Genomic DNA, 12473 nt, shown 5'->3' with positions numbered 1-12473 from the left:
TGGCCAGTTTGGTCGAGGGAAGTGAACTGAGGACGAACCGCCGGTAAGGGATACCGGGTCTGGGCGTCACAGTTTCCCCCTATCACAAACCTTACTGTATAAGCAAAATTTTGAGCGCACTTGATGAAAACGACACTACAAGAAAACACATGCTTAACGACGAAAATTAACGAAGAAAAACAATCCTCGTAAATTTGCGTCGAGTTTACGACGAATTTACGTGAAAAACTAAAGTCATCGTTATTTCTTCGTAACGTAACGACAAAACTGTTTCGTCGTAAAGTGGATGTAACTTTACGAGTATTTTACGAGGAAAAACTATTTCCTCGTAAATACGACGTAAACTTTGCGTGGTATTTACGAGGGAATAGTTTACGTGTATTTAGCGAAGAAATTTTTGAATCCACCAACTTTATAGGTGTTACACGTTTTTTTTGCCCACCTAATTAATTTTCGTCGTAAATTCATAGCAAAATTACAACTACCAGATTCGAATTTTCCTATAAATATGGATGTTTAAACATCATTTTAAACACACCAACAACAAAAAACGTGAAAGAAAAAAAAATGGCTGGCTCCGGGAATATTTACGAGTTGCGGAAGTGGATGTATATGCATAGAGATGCTAACGGGAGAGTGACGAAAGAATACCTTGCGGGTCTGGAGACATTTATGCATCAAGCAGATTCAACACCGCTCGCCCAAGAAAGTGGTAAGATGTTCTGTCCTTGTCGGAAATGCAACAATTCGAAACTGGCAAACCGTGAAAATGTTTGGAAGCATTTAATAAATAGAGGTTTCACGGCAAATTACTATATCTGGTTTCAACATGGAGAAGGTTTTAATTATGATCAGAATGAAGCTAGTAGTAGTAATAGCAATTTTCAGGAAAAAGAACCGGTTGATCATCATTTGCATAATGAACATAGTTACCAGCAGGAGGAGATGGTAGATTATGATAGGGTTCATGATATGGTAGCTGATGCATTCGTAGCTCATGATGGAGATGAAGAACCTAATATAGATGCAAAAAAGTTTTACGAAATGTTAAGCGCGGCGAATCAACCACTTTACAGTGGTTGTAGAGAAGGTCTCTCTAAATTGTCGTTAGCTGCTAGAATGATGAATATTAAAACTGATCACAATCTACCTGAAAGTTGCATGAACGAATGGGCGGACTTGTTTAAAGAGTATTTGCCGGAAGACAATGTGTCTGCTGATTCTTATTATGAGATTCAGAAACTGGTTTATAGTCTTGGGTTGCCTTCGGAGATGATAGATGTTTGCATCGACAACTGCATGATCTATTGGGGAGATGATGAGAAGCTAGAAGAATGTCGATTCTGCAAGAAGCCACGATTCAAGCCGCAAGGACGGGGACGTAATAGGGTACCGTACCAAAGGATGTGGTACCTACCAATTACAGACAGATTGAAAAGATTGTATCAATCAGAGCAGACTGCTGGAAAGATGAGATGGCATGCCGAGCATACTCAGACGGATGGTGAGATGACTCATCCATCAGATGCAAGAGCCTGGAAACATTTCAACAAAGTACATCCAGATTTCGCTAGCAATATCCGGAATGTGTATCTCGGATTATGCACAGATGGATTTAGTCCGTTCGGAATGTCAGGGAGACAATATTCATTGTGGCCAGTCTTTCTTACTCCATACAACCTGCCACCGGAGATGTGCATGCAACGGGAGTTACTATTCTTGACCATATTAATACCTGGTCCGAACCATCCAAAAAGGTCCCTGGATGTTTTCCTACAACCACTGATAAAAGAGTTGAAGGATTTGTGGTCAACAGGGGTGAGGACGTATGACTGTTCAACGAAGACGAATTTTACGATGCGAGCGATGCTTTTGTGGACCATAAGTGATTTCCCTGCCTATGGGATGTTGTCTGGATGGACTACACATGGGAGATTAGCTTGTCCATATTGTAATGGAACGACAGATGCGTTTCAACTGAAGAATGGTAGGAAGACAAGTTGGTTTGATTGTCACCGTCGATTTCTTCCCATTGGCCATCCTTACCGAAGAAACAAGAATTTGTTTAGGCACAAAAGGGTTGTGAGAGACACTCCTCCTCCATATCTAACTGGAGAACAAATTGAAGCGCAAATCGACTACTACGGAGCTAACGAAACAGTTCGTTGGGGTGGTAATTGGCATGTCCCTCGTAATATGCCAGATTCTTACGGTGTTCATCACAACTGGCACAAGAAGAGTATATTTTGGGAGTTGCCATATTGGAAGGATCTTCTTCTGCGCCACAACCTCGATGTGATGCATATAGAGAAGAATTTCTTTGAGAACATCATGAATACAATATTGAATGTCCCAGGGAAGACAAAAGACAACATAAAATCGAGGTTGGACTTGCCGGATATTTGCTCAAGAAGCGAGTTACATATTAAAAGCAATGGACAAGTTCCCGTTCCGATATTCAGATTATCTTCAGAAAAAAAGTCGGTGTTGTTCAACTGGGTGGCATCAGAAGTGAAGTTCCCCGATGGGTATGTTTCGAATCTCTCTAGATGTGTTGAAAAGGGTCAAAAGTTCTCCGGGATGAAGAGTCATGATTGTCATGTATTTATGCAACGACTACTGCCCTTTGCATTTGCGGAGCTACTTCCAACAAACGTACATGAAGCACTTGCAGGTACGTAGTGTATTATATCACAATAATTTACAAAATAATATATGACTAACAATGTGTTTAATTTTTTTTTGAATATAAAAGGCATTGGAGCATTTTTCAGGGATCTGAGCACACGCACTCTTAAAGAAGAAGTTGTGGAACAGCTTCAGGAGAACATTCCCATCTTATTGTGCAACTTGGAGAAGATATTTCCTCCCGGATTTTTTGACGTCATGGAGCATCTAGGTGTCCACCTCCCATATGAGGCATTGCTTCGTGGACCTGTACATTACGGATGGATGTATCAGTATGAGCGAGCCATGAAATATTTGAAGGGAAAAGCAAAGAACCTCGCCAAAGTTGAAGGTTCTATAATTGCTGGAAGTTTGACGGAAGAAGTTTCTCACTTCACATCGTACTACTTTGCGTCAAAAAGATATGATGATGGTGGTGTTGCGCCAACATATGCAGTTGCTGGTGTTCCAGACATCTTTAGCCAGATTGGGCGACTCGGTGGGAAGTGTAAAGAGGTTTGGTGGTCGAGTGAAGAAGACGCTCATAGTGCACACACCTATATTCTACTCAATTGCGAAGATCCATTGATGCGTTATTTTGAAAGGTAACATATATTGACACTTCGAAACACATATAACTATAATTAATTGTATAATTGCGAGAGATTCATTCCTATAAATGTGATTTTACAGCCTATTTGTTTCTCAAGTCGAAGAAACATTTCCTGGTATATCCACAAGTGACGTAGACAAAAGGAAAGATCAACACTTCATTAAGTGGTTGCGGAATCAGGTATTAACTAAAACTTTTTTTTCATACATTATCTGTATTTCATTAACATTCTCTTTATTTTTGCAGGTTGATTATGACGACGACGATGCAGATTATCCTAAGTGGTTACACGAAGTAATTCAATCTCCACTTGTAAAGGTCACCACATCACAGATGTATTTCACACGAGGCTATACTTTTCATACATATGACTATGGTAGACAGCGGGCGACCAGTAACTATGGAATATGTGTGAAAGGGGAAACAGATTTCTACGGGATCTTGACGGAGATTATTGAAGTCGAATTTCCAGGGATACTGAAGCTGAAATGCGTCCTCTTCAAATGTGAATGGTTCGACCCCGTCGTCAACAGAGGTGTTCGGTCTAACAAATTCGGTGTAGTTGATGTCAACGGTGGACGAAGGTACAACAAATTCGAGCCTTTCATCTTAGCTTCACAAGCAGACCAAGTTAGCTTCCTTCCATACCCTCGGATGAGAGATTCAGGTATAAATTGGTTAGCAGTGATCAAAGTTACACCTCGAGGATGAATCATCAGTGGAGAAGAACCACCATTGCAAGAAGAACAGATAAATGAAGTCGAGGAACCTGAACAAGAAATTGATGACATCCTTCTCATTGATCCGCATAATCACGAGTACGAAGATCTTACCGATGATGCCACAGACGAAGCTGTTGAAGACGAGTTTAATGAAAATGATGATGTTTCTAGTGATGACGAGAATGTCGATGTATCCGATTGATGTATTTGTTTTATGAAAAAGATGAGGGAGTTTGTTTTATGAATAAGATAATGTGGGGTTTGTTTTATGAATAAGGTAATGCTGGGAGTTTGTTTTATGAATAAGCAAATGTGGGATATTGTGGTTTGGAATGGAAATAAAGATGGAGTTTGGAATATATGAAGTAGAAAATAAGGAATATGGGGTTTCGGGTTTTTGGTTTCGGGTTTCGGGTTTTGGGTTTTGGGTTTCGGGTTTGGGCTTTCGGGTTTCGGGGTTTGGGGTTCTAGGGATATATGAAGTAGAAAATTAAAGATGGGGGTTTGGAATATTTGAAGTAGAAAATTAAATATGGGGGTTTGGGTTTCGGGTTTCGGGTTTCGGGTTTGGGGTTTCGGGTTTCGGGTTTGGGGTTTCGGGTTTAGGGTATGGGTTTGGGGGTTGGGGTTGGGGTTTCGGGTTTCGGGTTTCTGATTCTAGGGATTTAAACATAACACTCGTTAATTCCACGTAAGCACAAATCGTCGTAAAGTCCACGCAGGATGAAATCGTCGTAAAGTCCACGTAGGATGAAATCGTCGTAACGTCCACGCATGATGAAATCGTCGTAAAGTCCACGCAGGATGAAATCGTCGTAAAGTCCACGTAGGATGAAATCGTCGTAAAGTCCACGTAGCATAAAATCGTCGTAAAGTCCACGTAGGATTAAATCGTCGTAAAAACCACGTAAGACAACGAGGAAATAACGACGAAACCTAAAATTAAATATGAGGTTTGGAATATATGAAGTAGAAAATTAAAGATGGGGGTTTGGAATATATGAAGTAGAAAATAAGGAATATGGGGTTTGGGGTTTCGGGTTTCGGGTTTCAGGTTTCGGGTTTGGGGTTTCGGGTTTCGGGTTTCAGGATTCGGGTTTGGGGTTCTAGGGATATATGAAGTAGAAAATTAAAGATGGGGGTTTGGAATATATGAAGTAGAAAATTAAAGATGGGGGTTTGGGTTTCGGGTTTCGGGTTTCGGGTTTGGGGTTTCGGGTTTGGGGTTTCGGGTTTCGGGTTTCGGGGTTGGGGTTTCGGGTTTGGGGTTTCGAGTTTCGGGTTTCGGGTTTGGGGTTTCGGGTTTCGGGTTTCGGGGTTGGGGTTTCGGGTTTCGGGTTTGGGGTTTCGGGTTTCGGGTTTGGGGTTTGGAATATATGAAGTAGAAAATTAAAGATGGGGGTTTGGAATATATGAAGTAGAAAATAAGGAATATGGGGTTTGGGGTTTCAGGTTTCGGGTTTCGGGTTTGGGGTTTCGGGTTTCGGGTTTGGGGTTTGGAATATATGAAGTAGAAAATTAAAGATGGGGGTTTGGAATATATGAAGTAGAAAATATGGAATCTGGGGTTTGGGGTTTCGGGTTTCGGGTTTCGGGTTTGGGGTTTCGGGTTTGAGGTTTCGGGTTTCGGGTTTCGGGTTTCGGGGTTGGGGTTTCGGGTTTCGGGTTTCGGGTTTGGGGTTTGGGGTTTGGGGTTTGGGGTTTGGGGTTTGGGGTTTCGGGTTTCGGGTTTCGGGTTTGGGGTTCTAGGGATTTAAACATAACACTCGTTAATTCCACATAGGATGAAATCGTCGTAAAGACCACGTAAAAAGATTTAAACATAAATCACGTTAATTCCACGTAAGAAAAATCGTCGTAAAGTCCACGTAAAGAAAAACACGGGCCTTTGTGATTCCTCGCCATTTCCTCGTAAAAAAAAACACCGGCCTTTGTAACTGCTCGCTATTTCGTCGTAAATTTACGACGAATTTGCGACGATATGTAATCTTATATATACACCCGACCGCTCACTCTTTCTTTCCTCTCTACTTCCTCTCCATTTCGTGGCAATGGTAAGGCTGATTCCTCTCTAATTTGGTTAGTTTAGGATAGATTAGGTGGTTAGTATAGGGAATTTAGATAGGTTTGCGGATTTTATGTTATTTAGTGTTGATTAGGTGGATAATGTTGGAAAATATATTGTTGATGTTAATTTTAAAAATTTCATTTTTTTTTCCAGGTTCGAAAAGGAAGACTTACTGCCCATTACAGAGAGATCTTCGGTGAGCCGGGTAGTCGTTTAGACCCGGCCTCTTCTTCCGCTCCCAGTTCTTCGGGCCAGGAGACTGTCCCCGAGACTCAGTACACTCAGAGAGTCTCTGGGTCTACTTCTTCTAGTGCACCATCGGCTCCTCATGTGCCTCCTCCGATGCCTCCTCCTGTGCCTCCTCCGATGGCACCTCCGATGGTCGCTGATATTCATCCTGATCTGATGGTGCCTCCGAGTGCTCCTTACTCGCAGTACACGGTAGAGGACATTCTCAGTCTGCCAGGCAGAGAAGGTTTACCAGTCATCGACCCAGACCGACCGGACGGAACGTTGTGGTATGTTGCATTAATTTTTTTAATTCGTTTAAATATCTTTTATAACATTAAAAAATAATTTATATTTTAAATTTGTATTTTCCAGGTGGGGGGTTGACGGATGTCTTGCATCGGACGTAACCGACACGATCAAGGGTTACTTCTCCATGGCACATCCAAACTGGAGTAAGACGCCTCACTACGTCAGAAAGACGTGGTTCAAAATTTACGCTGTAAGTTTCTATTAATTAATTATATATATTTTAATTTTTTCATGATTTATATATATACTTTCTAAAAAACTAATTGTTAATTTATTTTTTCCAACAGCAAAAATATAATTGGGCTTTGGGGATCACTGAGAGGGTGAGGAAGAAGTTTAACGCGAAAGCGAAAGTTCGCTTGTTGGACACGGTCTCCAACTGGAAGGGTGACTGGATCGTGAAGGGGTATGAGCGTGGCAAACCCGCTGAGCTCACCACGGACGTGTGGGATGGCCTCATCCGTTATTGGCGCCTTCCTGATTCGATTAGAATCGCCCATGCTTGCTTTAACTCCCGTAACACGGTCGATGAGCACGGGAACGGGCCGATGCTTCACACTACGGGCCAAAAACCCCACGCCGGTGTCCGTTTGGAAATGGTAATTAAATATTTTATTAAATAATTTTTTTAATAATTATATTAACTGTTTTTTAGGCCAAAGAGACGGGACATCTCCCGTCTCTTATGGAACTTTACGAGAGGACCCACAAGAACAAGGCGGGCGTATTTGTAGATGGCAAGTCCGAGCAAATCTACAACGACGTAGTTGCTCGGGTTGAAGACCGCCAGACTCAGCTGACCCAGCAGTCTACCGACGGATTACCCGTCACCTTATCCACACTTGAAGTGGATAAGATTTACGAGGAGGTAAATTTTCAAAAAAATTAATTTTTAATTATTCATTTAATTTAACTTTAAATATTTACTTACAATATTTATTTTTTGTTTTTAAGGTTGTCCCTAAAAAAAAGGGACGGACGTTGGGTATTGGTTCTGTCAACGATGTTCCGAGAGCGACATCGTCTTATGGTCAGCGACGGGATGATGAAGTCACGGAGCTGCGTAGAGAGTCCGCTCAGCTGCGTAACGAGTTGACCGCGACAAAATCTCGTATGGGTGGAGTCGAGGGCTTCTTGGACGTTATTGCGGCCACAAATCCGGAATGGGAGTCCATGTTGAGGAACATGCGACAACAACATCCCATTCATGGCGAGTCATCCGACGACGTACATAACGAGGCGGATGTTACGAGGAGGAGTGATGAATTCTACCGGGCGATGAACGACCTTTAGTTTTTTTTTTGTTGTTGTATTATATAAATTCAAAACTTATTTATTTATAAAATATTTTCATATGAATTTATTTTTATTTTGAATTTTAATTTATTATTAAATTAAATAATTTTAATTATTTTTTAATTATATTTTAAAATTCTGTAAAATAATAAAAACGAAGTAAATTCGTAGCTAAAGTATGACCTCTTTACGTGGAAATCTTACGAGGAAATGACGAGAAACAGTTTACGAGTATTTTACGATGAATTATTTACGAGGAAATAACGAGGAAATGTTTACGACCATTTTACGAGGAAATCATTTCGTGGTTGTTACGTGTATTTTACGAGGAAAATCTTTCAAGGTATTTACGTGTAGATTACGAGGAACTGTTTTCGAGTTATTTACGAGGAATTGTAGCGACGTCCTTACGAGGAATTGTAGCGACGTCCTTACGAGGAATTGTAGCGACGTCTTTACGACGAATCGTTCTACTTCGTCTTTACGACGAAATATATTCCTCGCTAAGTTACGACGAATTAGCGAGGAAATATGTGTTAAGACGGACGTGTAACGAGCAAACGCGTTTCCTCGCTAATTCGTCGTAAAGCCTCTTTTACGACGAAATAACGAGGAAAACCGCCCTCGTTAAGATTATGTTTTCTTGTAGTGCGAAGTCAAGTCTGTAATAGTGTCCCCATTCCGGAAGCTTGTTGAAATTGTGGAGAAACCACCGTTTTCTAGGTGCTTTGGCTGGTTCCTTATGTCAAGACACTTGAAGATTTCGAAGAAGCACGAAGGCAATTCTAATGGAATAGGAGATGACACGGTAAGCTATCTTTGAGTTTGGCTACTCTAGTCCAACGCAACCTCTTCATTTTGCTGAACACATGTTAGCAAAAACAGACTTACGAACATGCTACTAATTTATGTAGCTTTAATGATATGGTTTTGTAAACCCTTTGCTTTGGCAGGTTCCATTGCCTGATGAATACACAACTGAAGAAGCCCCTGTTGGCGCTGAGGATGCTTCTGGAGTTGGAGAAGACATGGTAATCTTTCTTTGTTTTATGCTCTTCTAGCCCCACTTTAGTTTTCAATTTACTGTTAACGCTTTATCTAAATCTTCCCGCCAACATATATGTTATATATGTATTTAGCTGTTATGAATAACTATTGTAAATACTTGTTAAGGGTAAACTGCTGATGATATGTAGTACATGTTTGGATCTTTACTTACACTTGTTTCATTTCCTAATACATAGTTTGTTAATTTGACCACTTTTTCAGATCGATGTTAATATGACGGCTGTAAACAACCTCAATGAACCCTCGTCTACTGGCGTTGTCAATAACCCAACATCACCTTTGGTGGACTGCGATGCCAATACCGTGATGGTTTTTTTTTGTGAATTCTACGAATTCTCCGAACCCAAACATGTTTGACAATTTTGTTCCTCTGTTGTTATTTTCAAATCAGACTGTCGACAGGGTCTATTTTTTCCCATGACGACCAATTTATCAACCAAGAAGTACCAGTTCATGCCGCAGACGATGATCCTCTTGTGCCGCCATATAGAAAAAAGCAAGCCAGCAAAGGTTATTCCGAGAGCGCTAGTGGGAGAGTACCAGTGTGATAAACAATTCCTCACGCGTGCGTGGGAAGCACATGTTACTGCTCTTTGTAGCAGTCCAAACAATGACTATGCTGCCAAATTTCGTTCACTATCAGAGAAGCTCAAATCTCCATTGTAAGAATACCTTACTTAGCCGGCTAATTTTTTATATAGAATGTTGTTCTATCATTTTCGCCATGAAAATTGTTTTTAATCCAATCCTGATACTTGTTGCAGCGACATAAATGTTGGTGGCCTCTCTCTTGAAAGCAGAGAGTTGTCTCTAATTATTGAAAGGTCTTCCCATTTATCGGCCAAGGTATGAAGATTAGAAAACTTTAGTAGTCATCATTTCTACTATGGATACGCTTGTCAATAAATTTCCAATATACATTGGCCCTGTTCGTTTGTACATCTGGAAGATGCATCCAGATGGTCCATCTAGATGTCTTATCTAGATGCTCCATCTGGGTGTTGTTCGTTTCTTCATTTCGTCTATGCATCCAGATGAATCATCTGAATGTAACTATGTTCGTTTGCTTTTCGTTTTTTAATTTCCATCTCCATCCAGGTGGACTTGTTAATAAAATGACTAAAATATAAATTTTACATTTTGGCGGAAAAATAACATTTTTACCGTTTTGGCGGAAAATATTTTTGCGGTTTTTGACGAAAAATGTGTTTTTGGCGAAAAAGTGTATTTTCGTGGTTTTGGCGGAAAATACATTTTTATGGGTTTGGCGGAAAAATACGTTTTTGCGGTTTGGACGGGAAAAGTGTATTTTTGCGGTTTTGGCGGGAAAAGTGTTTTCGACGGAAAATTTTTTTTTCACGATTTTGACGGGAAAAGTTTTTTTTCGTGATTTTGGCGGAAAAAGCTTTCTCGCGATTTTGATGGAAAAATTGTGTTTTTCGGTTTTGGCGGGAATTTGCGTTTTTCGGTTTTGGCGGAAAAATTCTATTTTCTGGTTTTGGCGGGAAAATCATGTTTTCTGGTTTTGGCGGGAAAATTGCGTTTCCGGTTTTGGCGGGAAAATTCCGTATTTCAGTTTTGGCGGGAAAATTTGTGTTTTCCGGTTTTGGGGGGGAAATTGTGTTTTCCGGTTTTGGCGGGAAAATGTGTTTTTCCGGTTTTGACGGGAAAAATCCATTTTCCGGTTTTGGCGGAAAAATTATGTTTTCTGGTTTTGGCTGGAAAACTGCGTTTTTAAGTTTTGGCGGGAAAATTCTGTTTTTCGGTTTTGGCGGGAAAATTGTGTTTTCCGGTTTTGGCGGGAAAATTGCGTTTTCCGGTTTTGGCGGAAAAATTCTGTTTTCCGGTTTTGGTGGGAAAATTATGTTTTCCAATTTTGGCGGGAAAATTGTGTTTCCGGTTTTGGCGGGAAAATTGCGTTTTTCTGGTTTTGGCGGGAAAATTGCATTTTTCTGGTTTTGGTGAGAAAATGCTTTTTGCGGTTTTGACCGGAAAATGCTTTTTGGAGTTTTGGCGGGAATATGCATTTTTGGGGTTTGGCGGGAAAATGCGTTTTTTGGGGGTTGGCGGGAAAATGCGTTTTTTCGGTTTTGACGGGAAAATGCGTTTTTCCGGTTTTGGTCGAAAAGTACGATTTTACTGGTTTGACCGAAAAATGTGTTTTTATGGAAATGTGCGTTTTACGTTTTTTTGCGGAAAAATGGATCTTGCGGTTTTGGCGGGAATGTGTGTTTTTCAGTTTTTGCGAGAAAATGTATTTTTTGGTTATAGCGGAAAAATGTATATGCAAGAAAATAGAATTTACGGTTTGAAAATAATATTTTGATTTTAAAAAGTCATTTTTGTCATTAATCATTTTGGACTGAACTAGATGCATCTGCATCCAGATGCACCATCAAGACTAACCTTCATTTGGGTGAGAATTTGAGATGAGTTTTTAAAAATTAAGCTAGGTGATCCATCTGGATGTAGCATTATAATGCACAAAACGAACATCGATTTGCATCTTCACCTAGATGGATCACCTGGGTGAGCAAACGAACAGGGCCATTGTATTCATCTCGTCCGTCCTCAGAAAAGTTTTGCAGTCGAACAAAATTACCTGCCAAGTATTCCTTTTTCTACTGAGACAAGCCGGGAAACAACTAAATGCCAAAGATTTGAAGACATTATCCCTTGATAGACCCCATACTATTCCCCAGAACCACAGCCAGTTCGACTTTGGCATTACCGCAACTCTTCTTATTCAAGCTCATGCTGTTGGGGGTATTGATGTCTTAAAATGCATTACATAGGATGTTTTTGACGTGGAGGTGGAAAGATTGCAGTCATGATCTATGAAGATAACATTGGAGTCCTCTGAATTTAGTGACCGAAGCTTTCAACGATGATCATTGTTATGGTGTTGTGTTGTACTGTCTACCCCTATGTAATAACGATCATCGTCTACCGTTTTTTTGAACAACTTCTAAGAATTCCAAATTATCTCTTGCTATGTTAACGTGTATTTGTGTTTTCCTATTTCCAGCCGGCAAGAAAAACCACAAAGACATTTATATTATTATTTCGTGCAAGGCTAATTTAACATATTTAAAGTTTATTATCGATGCCTTATGGGTAAAGTGAATATAAATATAACGTATTGGCAATTGTAAATTTACTCTGCTATGTGAATCAGCCTTTGTATATTCTTTTTTCTAGACGGATACAACATAACATAGACTTTTAGAATTTTACTCTCGTTATGCTAATAATACGTATTTTTAGTTTATATAGTGGTTATCACCATTTAATTAGATTAACCATTTGCTACGATTAATATTTTCTGTATATTTTTATCTCTAGCTGGTTAGAACTATCACGTAGATATTTTCAATATTAATCATATTCTACATATTTAAAGTCTAAAATTGATGTCAATTAGTAGTTGTAAGTGTGTATTTATAGCCGGCTAGAACAATCACTTTGCCATTTACAATTCTGTTCGCGCAATGCTAAC

The 12473-nt window shown here is 40.0% G+C and overlaps 1 long non-coding RNA gene across 3 annotated transcripts; it reads left to right on the top strand.

The window, feature by feature from the left end:
* The first annotated feature begins 8563 nt into the window (after positions 1-8563).
* Positions 8564-12380, top strand: LOC106418044. 3 transcript variants are annotated; one of them, XR_007326646.1, is made up of 6 exons: positions 8564-8714; positions 8860-8937; positions 9176-9277; positions 9366-9636; positions 9739-9820; positions 11550-12380. It is a non-coding gene; the product is annotated as an uncharacterized LOC106418044 (long non-coding RNA). The 3 variants fall into 3 exon arrangements; XR_002660310.2 differs by having other exon boundaries at positions 9176-9283; positions 11550-12378; XR_001283586.3 differs by having other exon boundaries at positions 9176-9636; positions 11550-12378.
* The last annotated feature ends 93 nt before the right edge of the window (positions 12381-12473 follow it).

Source organism: Brassica napus, chromosome C7 (assembly GCF_020379485.1).
Source record: "Brassica napus cultivar Da-Ae chromosome C7, Da-Ae, whole genome shotgun sequence".
NCBI classification, from domain to species: Eukaryota; Viridiplantae; Streptophyta; class Magnoliopsida; order Brassicales; family Brassicaceae; genus Brassica; species Brassica napus.
Note: the sequence above shows the minus strand (reverse complement) of the source record. Positions and strands in the feature narration are given on the sequence as shown.